At 39.3% G+C, this 13,029-nt stretch overlaps 1 protein-coding gene and 1 long non-coding RNA gene across 2 annotated transcripts in view; both read left to right on the top strand.

Annotated features, from left to right (window-relative positions):
• Positions 1–13,029, top strand: part of LOC124776902 — a 107,781-nt gene that overhangs the window by 42,275 nt on the left and 52,477 nt on the right. The gene's annotated exons all lie outside the window — the stretch shown is intronic.
• LOC124776904 lies at positions 1,943–12,069 on the top strand. Its single transcript, XR_007015665.1, has 3 exons — positions 1,943–1,983; positions 8,493–8,721; positions 11,686–12,069. It is a non-coding gene; the product is annotated as an uncharacterized LOC124776904 (long non-coding RNA).

Raw genomic sequence — 13,029 nt, forward strand, 5'->3', positions numbered from 1 at the left:
AAGTACAAAAGTAGCCCGTCACTTTGGTTGCCAACAAGGCGAAGATGAAGCAGTTAAAAGCTCATCAACAAAATGGATACTATACTGTTAATAGGGATGTAATCAAAGGAAGTCTACGTTCGTGACTTCCTGTTCATGTTCTGCAGGGGCTGCAGGAATAGAAGTACGTGTGCTCTGTAGGAAAGGGAGTGTCTGTCATTTGCAGTACCAACAGTAAATAATAAGACCACTACAGACGTTTTCAGAGAATTCATCTTTGTTGACACATCTGTCCACTCATTTGTTACACAGTACGAGGAAAGTCCAGAAGAGAAGCGCCAGTGTGGTGCGACAGACTGTCCAGAGCCCTCGAGATCATACCGGAATTTTCAGCTGGACGCAGCATGTGAATGTTGCTGTGTGACGACGGGTTACTCCTGTAACCGAAATTTGCATATCTGAAGATGGTTCTAGAGGGACAGTAACCAGCTACGTGAATAAACATTTTTGCAATCATGACGGATTATAAGTAACATTGTATAACCAGTGATTGCAGTATCCCACCAGACATTTTGTCCGTTTTTCCAAAATGCGAGGTTAAAGGCATCAAAAAGAAAATTATTTCACTTCATTTTTCTAAGGATAATGTGACATAATTAACTTCGACGTGGCAGAATTTGCTACATACATAACTGATATGCCATTTACACTAAAACCTTAAACAATTAAACACTTATCATGTTAAGTAAATAATAATATTGTTCCGTGTGTGGAGCTGTTAGTGATGTGTGAAACATCGGCTCTTTCTCTCTAAGTCGTTCCTTGTGTGACTTTCCCTCTAACAGAAGGGTGGGGGACAAGGTTGTAATTCGAAACAATCTACACATCTTCGCTTCTAAGCAGCTGGGTATTTTATCTTTAAAATATTTCCTTATTTCTTATCCACTTTTTATGTGCTCCAGTCTTTTTCTGCATTACAAAGTTTACTCGGCTGAATTGAAGCTTTTTCCCATTTTCCAAATCACAACATTGTCTTGTGTTAAATTATTACTTACTATGGCGCACGACCAACGCAGTATCACAAAACCGTCAGTACTTTATGTAGGATGTCTTTCCTGAGAGTCGTTAAGTGCCCTTTCTCTGGAGTTATAACAGATATATGCCATTTCCGTTTCGAATTGTGTTGATAGACTCAATCCTAACAAACAATGCTCGTCTAGCCTTTAATTTGACTGCTTTACACGCAAAACGATTTTTTAAGGAGGGGAATTTTACGTGCCCATACGATATGGCGGTCCCAAATTTAATCCACGGTAAGTTAGATGTATAACTTTGGATAACAGTCTGTAGCTAAAGAATTAACCACATATTTCAAATAGATTTAATGTATTATACAGGACGTAGAGGTGTAGGTCTCCAAAAAATTACAAATGCTGCAAAAAACAAAACATTACGTCTAAGAATAATAAAAAAATTTAGAAGATGGTTTAAACAGCTTACGTAGTCTCTGGAGTACACTCCCTCGTATGATTCTAAGATTGGGAACTAGACTGTAGTATCTAAGTACTAAAGTTCCTCTATGCACAAGAGATTGCTCTTTACACCGGACGGTGAATGATATAAACGTCACTGACATTTGTTCACCTCCTTTCATCAGCATTCGAGCCGTACGACATTAAAAGATAGGCTTTATTGAGAGAAAAAAATATTCCTTTCCAGTCTGTGCCTAAAGTATGGTAACCAGTTTTATTGAATGCTGTAGTTGTAATGCTGATAATACGTATGACACAGCGAACGATCACAGATCCTTTCAAGTACAAGGAAAGTCAATCTGCTGCTAGTTGCTGCAACCAGAGTTCACGGAACGGAAAATGAGGAGGGAACTTAACGATAACATTCGATGATACCATCGGGTATCTAAACATATATAAATGAAAATATAACGCAGAGAGCAGTAGTTGTTTTTGTCGAGTACAATGAAGGCTGCTTTGTTGCTTGTTGCTGGTAAGTATTGGTAGAATTTATTATCTGTCATTCACGATAAACATTTTTTCCTTAACCCAATTTTACATAATATCTCATGTATTAATCCGTGCGAAAGCTATTTCCATGTATAGATAGATGGTTGATCGGCCGAAAAAAAAATGAAATACAATCCAGGAGACTTTAAAATGCATATCTTATTTCGAACGAGCACTTGTTAATCTTCGCTATTGTGAAGCTTATCTCGTCCAGTGTAAGCTGTTTGCTATATCGAATCATCAGCAGAGTGCAGTAAGCAACTGTTAAACCACTTGGACCACATCCTATTCTTATTGTATCGTAACGTTATACTCACATATACTCTCCTGTGCATAAAACTGTTGCACAATAAATAGAAACAAAGCGTCTAATATGGAGATCGATGCTTACCGATACTATTTAGACAGTTACAACCCAATCGTTATTGTACGAGTATTTGCAGTGTACAAATCTTTATAAATGTAAAAAAAAGAAACGCTACGAGTGGCGGCCTTACTGTAGGAAACCGTGATTATGTATCACAAAGTTGTATGAATGAATTTAGAGATCTGAATAAAATGTTATCCATCTCCAAAACGATTGAAAGCTGCATTTGGTAAATAGCTAATTACACTGAATTCACGCAAATACTTCAACAAAGGTAATGCGGTAAATAAACGAAATGCGCTTGCGTGATCTTGGATGTAAAAAAAAAAAAAAAAAAAAAAAAAAAAACACGAGTAAAATGAACACTAAAGACGTTAATCTGTGATGAAATAATTTTAATAAAAACTTTAATTGCGGCTAGTATCACTTCATAGGTACTATATTGCGTCAAGCAAATAACGATAAAGCTGTGTCTTTGAAAATATCTTTAGTCGTGACCTGAAGTAATTAATTCCTTATCCTTAGCAGATATTATTCGAATAGTGCCGTAGAAACTTTCCCTCAAGTCAACAACCTACTGACAGTACTAATGTTATGTAGAGATATGTTATTTACAGAACACAACATAAAATCATAAAATTACTTTTGCTTCAAGATAGCTAGTATAGTTTTGTCACTCAAACATGTATTGCACTTATATCACTTTTTGTTTCAACTGATTGTCTGTGTTAGCATAGCAGTGCTGCACCATATGAAGAACCATACTTACTACAGCTTTCTATAACAATGACTACTTGATTGAAAATTAGTTCTCAATTTAACGTATCTCTATTATCTATATTTTTCCTTTATGACCTTCTCCGAAGTTATGATGAGAGGACAGGACTACGTTGGTGGTTTGACTACACCAATCTAATGTCCCAAGGAAGCTGCCGGCCGGGATGGCCGAGCGGTTCTAGGCACTTCAGGCCGGAACCGCGCGACCGCTACGGTGGCAGGTTCGTATCCTGCCTTGGGCATGGATGTGTGTGATGTCCTTAGGTTAGTAAGGATTAAGCAGTTCTAAGTTCTAGGGGACTGATGACCTCAGATGTTGAGTCCCATAGTGCTCAGAGCTATTTTTTGAACCAAGAAAGCTTCTATTATACTGGCATGCGTATAACACAACTATAAAACTACTGGATGTATCTTACTTTGCGATTAGTTGCTTGCAGTACGCTGTAATGCTATTTATGAAATTCAGTACAGACAGTAGGCTCGTTTTATTAGCGATGAACTTGGATAAACTTGGGCCACACTGCTTTTTTCATTAACTCTAAAAACCTTCTTGCGATCATGTACTACGCACATACACGTGCTCCCTCACTTATATCTTAGCTTCCCCCTTATTATAACATCAATTCCAGCACACTTCGTCATTTCTGCCCCTAAACACATGTCTGACCCACAACGCAGATTGTTCGCAACTCATCCCTCTGTGCGTTCTTACGCCAACGATATTATTGTTACATGAAATGTATGACCCATGTCATACAAATATAACATCCCTGTCATTTCCAGACTACTTACTACAACGTCTTGACATAATTATTTGTTATTTATTCTTTCAGTATATATTACAGTCTCATAAAATATCATTTATGATTAATTTCACGAGTACATAGAGTTCCAAAAATGGTTTTAAATTTATGAAACCAAATAGCTGGAAAACACGTGCTGCACGGTGTCGTAGTTTTACAAGCTATTACATAAGACCTGCATTTGTGAGCCATCTGTAAAGGAGGGGATCAAAATGGAGTTTGGTATTTTCTTTGTGAAACAGCAGGCATCAATGTTCTGGCGATTTCAGAGAAAAAACGACAACGTAAATGTTTTTAATAAACTGTTCAAAATACTTAACTGTTTTATTAGAATTAACGTATATGCTGCACTTGAAATGAACTGTGAAGGCGGTTTACAGTATCACCAAGTACAAGTAGCTCTAAAAGAATGTATCTTGGACCTCGTGTCTTCGGGACATTTTGCTTATGTTTTCGTCTAACCTGCCACCTCCCAAACTATTGGATACTTCTTTTATATTGTGTAATTTGTGAACATTTATAGCCATATCACAGCTCGCTGCCGTACCTTTGAAAATATCTTTCCGACTATCACTTTGGTTCCATTAAGACTGTTGTGTTGTACTATTTCTGCAGTGAGTTACCGAATAAAATCATAAATCAGGTCCGATATCCGGTATTCTCGTACGTTGTCCACTAAATGACATTTCGGAACTGTATCGAATATTGTTCGGAATATTTCAAGGAACGAGGCTTCGATGTGGGCGACATTGCCCATAGTGTGATTCCTTGTTGATGAGTATCACAAGACTAGTGTTTGCTGAATCAGTATGGTTTCTTATGGAGGGGACTTCCGTCCACCAAAACGGTCATCAACCGTGGGTATAAAATGGGGGTTCATCTATTCTGTAAGTACAACGAGTTAGGCATCCAAATATGTGTGCTTTTTTCGAGTCGCTCGGCATGCTTTGTCGCTCTTTCGACCTACTGATAACTTCTGCTGGAACGGCAGAAAGTTGTGTAAGAGGACCTTGAAGACATCTTCTTAGATCCAGATACATTTCCACTACTGAGCGGTATTAGTTTCTACTTGTTCGATAAGTTACGCCAATGTCTACTAGCTGGGTCTTTTGATACAATTCAACGAAACCTAATTCTGTGGTGAATCAGATTCGGAAAAGCGAAATCAGTACTTCGACCTTCTCTCCTAGATTTGTCGAGAGGGTGTCAGTACGGTCAAAGAGTGACTTAATAAGTGAAGTAGATGTGTATATTGTACCCATATACGTTAAGATTTTTGGTCATATCGGCTATTGAGTGATTAATTTAAATATCATAGCTGCTTTCAGGTTTCGCTTTTAACAGGGCTAAGACGTCTTGAAACGTGTATTGAAGCTCTTAATGTTTTGACAGAAACTTAGTAACGTATCACTAGAACTGTGACGGGTCTTTGCATTTCACTAAAAACTTGCTGGGCACATACAGGTCTAAAATGCAGTTTGCAAATACTCGTAGAGTTGACCATTTTGTGTTTCACACCCTCGTCACTAATGGAGCTGAATATTCGATCTTGACAGCTGCAATAAACTGTAGTTAAATTCCTGATATTTCTTCTGAGGGGGAATTCTTTCCTATATCCAGTAACATTCTATTGACACTAAAAGACGTTCAATTTGTAACTTCCCTATGATCACTGAGCTTCTCTTTCATAACAACTGATACGGGAACTCTGAGTCTGTTAGATGTAAGAGAGTGGCTTCTGTAACTAAAATGCTAGAGGTACTTGTCAGATATGAATTAAAATGAGCGTATGGCATTTGTCAGAGAAATTGCCCAGAACAGTCTCACACAAATCCTGCCTGTGGCACCAGGTTTAATCACATTGCTCTACTATTTAATAGCTATATGTATTTTGAGAGTTAGTGACTGGTTTTGGAATCCTTTTACACTTGAGAAGTAAAGAACCATGACGATAAGCTGTGACACATACTGGAATGCGCACGCAACACCTCATGTAGGAATGGTGAAAAGAGGACGCCAGCTTTATTTATGTAACAAAAACAGTTACTGCACCAGTTACGTTTTCCTGTCTATAGTTTTCGCAATTTTATTTCCCCTTAGTGTTGTTGGAAGCAACATAAATTTTCGATCATTTGTCTGCGTGTGTGTAACTCAACGATTTTTCAATTGCGGTCGTCTGTTTAGTCCTCACCGCAATTAAAAAGCCAGCAAATGTAAATCATAGAACATAATTTCAGCTATTCAAGGATAATATTTTTGGAATATCTTATTACGCATTTCTTACCGCGTTCAAAATACAGAGACTGAGTCAATTCACAAAGTTTGTTTGTGCACTTTGAACTGTAACGTATGATGTCACGTTCTTCGTTGCCTCTATGTAATGTTTCGGTGTGCTGGCTGAAAAATTTTCTCATGCGTTACATTTCAAATGTTTCTGTAAAAACTATGAGAGGGTCTTACAAACGTAAGTAGTAGTGCAATAATGAACAGCAACGAAAAATGCGCTACAAGTCACTAACTAAACAAACTACGAACAAAGTGATTAAAGAGAGGTGAACATAAGTACGAACAGGCAAATAAAAGACAATGTTGAACAATAAGTAGCATAAACAAAACAAAAACTGGTGGAGAACCATGTAAAAATTAGAAAGCCAAATAGAGACCACATAATTGACGCTGCTGAAGAAAGCGAGTGCAGTGAAAAAACTCTTAAATTCTTTACAGAAAACTACGTAGTGAAACTGACAACAAGTATCCAACAAAACAGTTGCATAATAAAATAAAACTGCAATTACTGGAAACACATTTCTTGATCACAGAGTATAAAGAGAAGTACAAGAGCCCTAAAGTTACCATATTGAGATCTCAAAGAACAGAAGGAAACATATCCAGTCATGTTAAGAGCAAACTACAGATCCAACAGTGAGAGGATGCATTGTCTTCTTGGTAGATGTCATCGTACCGAAGAACATTTAACTGCATGGAGGGGTGGACACGCTCCTCAAGCACAAACGCATAGGAGTTTAGATCGATTATGGCTTCCTTTATGAAGAATCACCGACACGAATACATTCCTCAGACCTTAACGCTCCCTCATACATTGCAGGTTGTTTGCCTTGAGACGTTTCACGCCCTACCCGCCACTCGCCTCATACCCGATCGAGCATAAATCGTCTTTCACCTAAAACGGCTGCTCAAAGCAGGTCCGGTTCGGATATTGGAGTGAAAATTGAAGCCTTCGTCGCCGGTGAACAGCAGTCGACGTGAGCGAATGAATCTGGAACCTACGGTGGACAGCGGAAAACAGCGACTTTCGCGGGATAATCGTTGAGCAGACATTGCTGGTAGCCCCGTTGTTCATCTGGGGCGCCTTTCCCTCAACTGTTGCATGTCTGTTCATCCGTACACATCTCCGCAGCTGTCTTTCACTTCTGTCATCTATGGTCAATGCTGCCCCACTGGTCATGCTGTCAGTTTTCGATAGTGCAGTTTTACCATGCACAAATCACTTTAAGCAGGGTGACACTTGAACAGTTAACAAACTGAGGCGTACATCTACTCTTTACCAGAAAGGCAATAATCATACCGTTTTGGACGTCAGATAAATAGCTTCGTTTCCGCATTATGACAATGATTGCACTGTCCCCCGCGGCTCCCTGATGATCTTTATATAGCCTCCACTGATAATGCTACACCATACCTTCGTTGAGTGGTTATCTCGCGTTGATGTCGAACAAAGGCGATGGTCACATTACTGTGACGGAACCGTGTATGTACTAGTATCTTGGACTTAACGTAGATAGTGAAATGACTCTGATGTCTCCTGTCGTACAATATGCGGAACATCACAAGAAGTTATGGGAGACGTTCCATGCAAGGCTGTCACTTCTTTGCCTCTAAATTTAATTTGAATGTAACAGAAAAACAAACAAATACTAATGGTACATATTAATCTTCTCTATCACGTGATTTTCAGAGGACGGAACAGGGACAATATTTTAATAGGTTACGTTCATTATCTTGATGAGGAGCAAAAGACTTTACAGAGCCGTCCACTTGGAGATATGTGTGCTTTTCAGTGAAACCCCAGCTACATGATCGTAACGAGGAAGGCTTCCAGCTTCCGCATTACCTTTTTATTCTTTACTACTAACGTCGGAGCGGGCTGTCTGATGTCAAAACCGATGAAGAACCTAACTTAATCAGCCAAATATCTGGCTAGCTTTTAGTGTGGCAGAGCCTTACTAAAAAGGCAAACCTTCCCAAATATGAGGAAAGAACTAATATTGTCAATTTAATTATGAGATAATAACAATCCAACAAGAACTTGAAAGACCACTGTAATTGTAAATTGGAACACCTGTCCGACATGAGCATATCGTGCATGGCGCTGTTGATTCGTTGTTTTTTATTTTCTGCTACCAGCGGACTGTTCAAGTAACACATATATAGCATTCAGTAGCGATGCAGTGCTAAGTGGGAGATTTGCACTAGCAGCCATTAGACAAAATAAAGATCTTTAATTACGGTCACTGACTTTTACAGCACTGGTAGCAGTGGCGGAGGTCCACGGACAACCAGAAGAGTCGACCACCGCCCAACATCGGGAATGAGAATCTAAGCACGGGAAATATCACGGCTGAGAATATATTTCTGGGGAGGTCGTCCTACACGGAAGATGACGGTGATACCATTTGTGTCGCAGCAGACAACAAGTTCTACTTGTATGCTAATTCATTGAAGCTGTATTCTTGCTACAACCAATTACCGAAAGGTAAGTTACTTTGAACAAAACTGTTTTCTGTTCAAAATTGACAAGATAAAACCAGTTTTTTTTAGCATAAAAATTCGCGTAGGTTTCTATGGAGAAAGTGAAAATATGAGTGAAATCAAAACATCAATTAACAGTGGCTACCCTTGCCTCGCCGAAATTACGAAATTGCAACTCTTCATGATTCTCCACCAAAACCATTCAGAGCAATTTGCTGCACATATTTAGTCCACCTTTTATAGTAATTTTCTTGCCCCTTAAATATGCTGCATGTTTTTCACTACACACCCTTGAATTCTTTTAGGAGGATTATGTCGTAAAACGTGACATGAAGTACGCAATGGGCCATAGTTTCAACATTTTACGAAAAATATTTTAACAGGCGGCGGAAGTTGCCACGAGTGCCGTGGTCCGTAGCGTGTGGTTAATTTTCACAGCGCATGTGTTGGCAGTGAAGTACACACACCATTACTAAGCTTAACACTATAAACCAATATGCAACGTACACTTCTCTTCATACCCTGTAGAAGGCCGACAACTGGATTAATGTGTATAAACAATACCCGTCATACCCTTAGGAGCAAGTAGAAACAGGCTTGCAATTTTAAAGAAGTTAAAATTTAACGACGCGTTGACATAGTGACGAAGAATTAGGTGAACTGGGCAATGATAAATGAACGTACTGGACTACATCTTTTCGGAAACATCATGTTGGCATTAAATTAGGGCACAGACTCATTCATTGTCTTAGTGAAACATCTACAATGTAATATCGGACCGAAATATATGCTACTTATAGGCGATGACACACTGTATTAGCAATCAACCGTACAACTATTGCAAAAAGTTTCCCAAACATCGGGAATTTATATGGTAAATAGAAACATGCCACATATTTTAGTTAGGAGTCAATGAAGGTTGAAAAAAGAACCTGATAAAAGCACGTTACTTAGGCCAGACCAAAATATCGCGAAAGACGAAGATGTGGGGTTGTCGTATAACTGGTTAAGATTTCCACTACGTTAGAAGTTGTGCCTGCACGCCTGTTGGATAGCACAAGAGTACATGAAAGTTAAATAATGAATCTTTAAATGCAAAAGTCTAGAAAACAAGTGGCAAAAACTACATGTATAGTAAGTTTGTTACTATACAACCACGACATTATTTAGCTTGGCTTTTCGTGGCCATTGCTGTAAGCAGGCTGATACATTGCACTCACCAAGAACAGTGGTTAAGGAAAATGCAACATCTATCGAAGCTTTCAGAAGAGCTGTGCTTATACTGTGAAATTGCTCGTCGTGTTCTAGCAAAATATCACGATTGAAACTCATGATGAGCCGACCGAAATGCCCCAGCCCCAGGTGCAATAAATTAGCGGACGATTAATAAACAGAAGGTGGCCTCGCATCTCGCACTAAGCTGAGGTCCATAACTTCACAGGGATCGTGCAAAGAAACACTGGCACAATTTCAAGAGAATAATTTTTCAAACTCTAACAAAATGTGTATCTTCTAGAGTTGGGGAAAACTGAAGATCTCACCACTACAAACTTTTGGTCTCCTCAAAACAATTAACATTTAGTGACCTTGCGCTCTCCAAACATGGCATTCTGAGTGATGGAGAAAGGTACCTAATTCATTCAGTGTTTCTACAGGGTGATTGCGTTTAGCATCCGCAGTTCTGACTTTGACGATAGCTTCTGACAGCACGGCGCAATTGTAAATTCTTTGTGATTGCGTTTATATGTTGTCTATTCAAGTCTAATAATTGAATGTATGTCAGCGATGAGTCTGTATCTGTGTCCTTTGATTTCCGTGACTGTTAAGTATCACGAGGGCTAAGTCCCATCACAAATCAGCAATCAACTATCCCGTTATCTGTCTAAACGGTAAAGATGATTTTACTACAGTCCGACTTCTGACTAATAATTCCAACCGTAAAACTTTTAAAATTCAGATCGTCTTTAAAATAACCTAGTAGCGCTTAACATGCGTACTACTATTGCAAGAGTGCAAGAGAGAAATGACGTTAACATCTCCATTGCCGAGTTACAGTGTAGTCACCGCAAACTTACAGCTCGATGGGGCTACAACCCTCTTCTAAGAAAAATGTTATTTTTGGTCAATTTATGGTCTGGGGTTTAACCTTCGTAAATAATAATTTCTTGAATTATTCTGTTTCGTATCATATGGTATTCTTTCATTCAGTCCGTTCTTTATGATAAGCATTAGTATTTACGTAACACTGTTGTTTATTAAACAGTTAAGAGTGTAAATTTTGTTGTCAGTAGCTGTCATCACTGTCAAGATGACTGATTTTTCTATTTCTTTTTGCTACAAAAGGGTGTTCGTTATGGGTTGGGGGAACGTTCGGACGGCGGAATTCCGTTGCTGACCTGTACACGAAGGACAGAGTAAACGCATTTCATCCAGTCACATTGGATCGTCCTACTGTTAAGATGGTCTCACGTACGACAAAGTTTTGCGGTCACTGGGGACCAGAGATGCTGACCATTCCCAAATTACAAACTCAGGGATCGCCAGATCAGTTCCAAGCTAATGAAACCGAGGTCCCTCAGATTATTGTCATTTGCCTCGTCACAGGGTACATGTGTTGCTTACTGAATGCTTCGCACGCCGGGAGCATTACCCTCCTAGAGGAACGTGGTTCTAGTGACATCCTTAAACTTTCGAAATACGCTATAAGTCAGGTTTATTCGCGTCGTCAATCTTCCAACTTTCTGCTATAGTACCAGTAAGGATAGGAACCCTGTAACATAGCACACCGTGTGACCCCACATTATCTCTGATACACGAACATAACATAATCTTGTCACAACGCTGATAGTGAAATTCGCACTATGTGAAAAAGGTGAAGCCTTACCGTTGTCTTATCACTAGTAAAATTTACTGCTATGTTATTTTTGTACTTCCTACCTTTAGAAAAGCGCATTTCTCTTCGTTGCAGTTTACGTGGTGAAACCAAAGAGTCAGTGCAAACCATACCTGTCAGATTGTCCCAGGAACTAGAAGTATTGCATATACGTTGGCACAGATTGAATCGTCTGCGTGGGAGTGGAGAACAAGTAGCTGGACTGCTGACTGAAGACATCTGCTGTTTCCAGAGGAGCCAAGAAACTGGAAATGTGTCAGAAATTGACTCTTGCACTTAAAAATAACCGGTCGAATCTATACATCCAATTCTGTGTCAGTTTCTGATTACTTCACGACATGCCGTAAATATAATTACTGCAAAGATTAGTATTAAAAACATTGCATTTGTGTTCTTTTTATGTTTCTGTTGTTTCTATAACAGTTGTATGCCGACGCAATAAAAGTGTAGTTTAATGACGTCAACTGTTATATTAAACGGTACAAGATATTTCTCTACCTACAGGTTCACGTTAATACTGACAAACTACGGCTTGTTATTAATAACATCAAATGCATTTCATCCGTTATCCACGCTGACCTCCTATATTCCCAATGTCCACTTCCCACCTTAACACACTGACTGCCACGAGGACACCGGCGGCCACAGCAAAGACTTACGATTGACGCCTCGGCTGGGCCCTACCTGGCCTTGGAAAGAAGTGAAAAATTTGTAATCCAGAGGAAATGGTGTCATATCTCACGGTTCTATACAAATTTATTGCAAGCTATTTGAAATATCACGACAAGATGCGTGTTCGCATTATCGAAGTAGTAAAAGCGACCGTGTACCGTCTCAATTACTAGATCTTGTCGATTGAAGCGTAAGTAAAGGTGCGTGCCGAAAAGTAATGCCTCCGAATTGTTATATGTGAAAACTTATAAAGCTTTTTTAATAAAATAAACCTTATTAACACTCTACATCCTCATTCTTCCAGTCACTATCTTTATCCAAACCAGAGAACAGATTCTTGATACCCCCACTGTAGAATGTTTGACCTTGTTGAAGGGGCCACAACATTACTTCTACTTGCTCCGCTTCATCACTATCAAAGTGAAACCCTCTAAAAGTCTTCATCGAGTGTTGGAAAAAGATGACGGGAGGATGGCGCATAGTCGGGGTGTATGGTAGATGATCTGTTACCTCGTATACAAGGTGTCGGGTTGTTACACATGTCGCATGTACATGCTGTGTCGTTGCCACGGTAAAGGAAAGGTAGCTCCATGTGTGCAAGAACTCTTCGATTCGTCTTTTCAGTTTATTTAAAGAATACAACAAGCAGTATCTCGGGGTCTGTCACAGTTACGTAACACACCGCTACAGTACGTAGCCCTCGATCGACAGAGGGTTGCAATTGCGTTATGGAATCGTGAGAGTCGA

The sequence above is a fragment of the Schistocerca piceifrons genome, chromosome 2 (assembly GCF_021461385.2).
Source record: "Schistocerca piceifrons isolate TAMUIC-IGC-003096 chromosome 2, iqSchPice1.1, whole genome shotgun sequence".
NCBI classification, from domain to species: domain Eukaryota; kingdom Metazoa; phylum Arthropoda; class Insecta; order Orthoptera; family Acrididae; genus Schistocerca; species Schistocerca piceifrons.